Raw genomic sequence first — 2,500 nt, forward strand, 5'->3', positions numbered from 1 at the left:
CACTCAGCAGCAGCAGCAGCAGCAGCAGCGGCAGCAGCTGTTGTTCGTCTTTCCCATGGATCACGTTGTCCGCCAAGGGAGATGACAGTTATACGAGGGAAGCGTACTAGTAGGTTTTATTCCTCTGTCTATCAGACCTTTATTCCACCCAGCCACCCTCGATTCACCCCCCCCCCAACCCCCAACACCCCCCCATGCCCAACCCCCCAAGTCCACCGCCTCCCCCCCCTCCTCCCCCCACCCCAACCAGCTCCATATAAATCTTCAGTCGTTTCAGTGGCATTGCTTCCACGTTGTATCATCAGCATTCGGTGTTTCTCGCTTCCTGTCGTATTTATTCATTATTATTATTTATTTATTATTATCTTTTAAAATTACTATTATTATCTATTTATTTTTGAAATTTATTATTATCTTTTTTTAAAATTTTTGTTATTTTTACTTTATTTATTTTATTTTATTTCATTTTTATTTTTATTTACCTAATTTTTTTTATTAATTATTTTTTTAATTGATTTTTTTTTCTCTCAAGGCCTGACTAAGCGCGTTGGGTTACGCTGCTGGTCAGGCATCTGCCTGGCAGATGTGGTGTAGCGTATATGGATTTGACCGAACGCAGTGACGCCTCCTTGAGCTACTGATACTGATGCTGTCGTTTGGGTGAGTTTAACGACTCAGGTGACGCTGTTCGTGGTTGTGGTCTTTTCTGTGAAGGGTGGTGTGGACGAGGCGTTGGTCTTGTGGGTCTGTGGGGGCGAAGTCCTAGCTGGCGGTCCCAGACGGGGGTCCTCGCTGTGTCCTGGCCGTTGGGTGTGCTGGGGATGTCCGTTGTCCTGGCCGTTGGGCGTGCTGGGGATGTCCGTTGTCCTGGCCGTTGGGCGTGCTGGGGATGTCCGACGTCCTGGCCGTTGGGTGTGCTGGGGATGTCCGATGTCCTGGCCGTTGGGTGTGCTGGGGATGTCCGTTGTCCTGGCCGTTGGGTGTGCTGGGGATGTCCGACGTCCTGGCCGTTGGGTGTGCTGGGGATGTCCGATGTCCTGGCCGTTGGGTGTGCTGGGATGTCCGTTGTCCTGGCCGTTGGGTGTGCTGGGATGTCCGATGTCCTGGCCGTTGGGTGTGCTGGGATGTCCGATGTCCTGGCCGTTGGGCGTGCTGGGGATGTCCGATGTCCTGGCCGTTGGGCGTGCTGGGGATGTCCGATGTCCTGGGCGTGCTGGGGATGTCCGATGTCCTGGCCGTTGGGCGTGCTGACGATGTCCAATGTCCTGGCCGTTGGGCGTGCTGACGATGTCCGATGTCCTGGCCGTTGGGCGTGCTGACGATGTCCGATGTCCTGGCCGTTGGGCGTGCTGACGATGTCCGATGTCCTGGCCGTTGGGCGTGCTGACGATGTCCGATGTCCTGGCCGTTGGGCGTGCTGACGATGTCCGATGTCCTGGCCGTTGGGCGTGCTAACGATGTCCGATGTCCTGGCCGTTGGGCGTGCTGACGATGTCCGACCTCCTGGCCGTGGGGCGTGCTGACGATGTCCGATGTCCTGGCCGTTGGGCGTGCTGACGATGTCCGATGTCCTGGCCGTTGGGCGTGCTGACGATGTCCGATGTCCTGGCCGTTGGGCGTGCTGACGATGTCCGATGTCCTGGCCGTGGGGCGTGCTAACGATGTCCGATGTCCTGGCCGTTGGGCGTGTTGGGGATGTCCGACCTCCTGGCCGTTGGGTGTGCTGACGATGTCCGATGTCCTGGCCGTTGGGCGTGCTGGGGATGTCCGATGTCCTGGCCGTTGGGTGTGCTGACGATGTCCGATGTCCTGGCCGTTGGGCGTGCTGGGGATGTCCGATGTCCTGGCCGTTGGGTGTGCTGACGATGTCCGATGTCCTGGCCGTTGGGCGTGCTGGGGATGTCCGACGTCCTGGCCGTTGGGCGTGCTGGGGATGTCCGACCTCCTGGCCGTTGGGTGTGCTGACGATGTCCGATGTCCTGGCCGTTGGGCGTGCTGACGATGTCCGATGTCCTGGCCGTTGGGCGTGCTGGGGATGTCCGACGTCCTGGCCGTTGGGCGTGCTGGGGATGTCCGACGTCCTGGCCGTTGGGCGTGCTGGGGATGTCCGACCTCCTGGCCGTTGGGTGTGCTGACGATGTCCGATGTCCTGGCCGTTGGGCGTGCTGGGGATGTCCGATGTCCTGGCCGTTGGGCGTGCTGGGGATGTCCGATGTCCTGGCCGTTGGGCGTGCTGGGGATGTCCGACGTCCTGGCCGTTGGGCGTGCTGGGGATGTCCGACCTCCTGGCCGTTGGGTGTGCTGACGATGTCCGATGTCCTGGCCGTTGGGCGTGCTGGGGATGTCCGATGTCCTGGCCGTTGGGCGTGCTGGGGATGTCCGATGTCCTGGCCGTTGGGCGTGCTGGGGATGTCAGATGTCCTGGCCGTTGGGCGTGCTGGGGATGTCCGACCTCCTGGCCGTTGGGTGTGCTGACGATGTCCGATGTCCTGGCCGTTGG

The sequence above is a fragment of the Babylonia areolata genome, chromosome 26 (assembly GCF_041734735.1).
Source record: "Babylonia areolata isolate BAREFJ2019XMU chromosome 26, ASM4173473v1, whole genome shotgun sequence".
In the NCBI taxonomy this organism is placed as follows: Eukaryota; Metazoa; Mollusca; class Gastropoda; order Neogastropoda; family Buccinidae; genus Babylonia; species Babylonia areolata.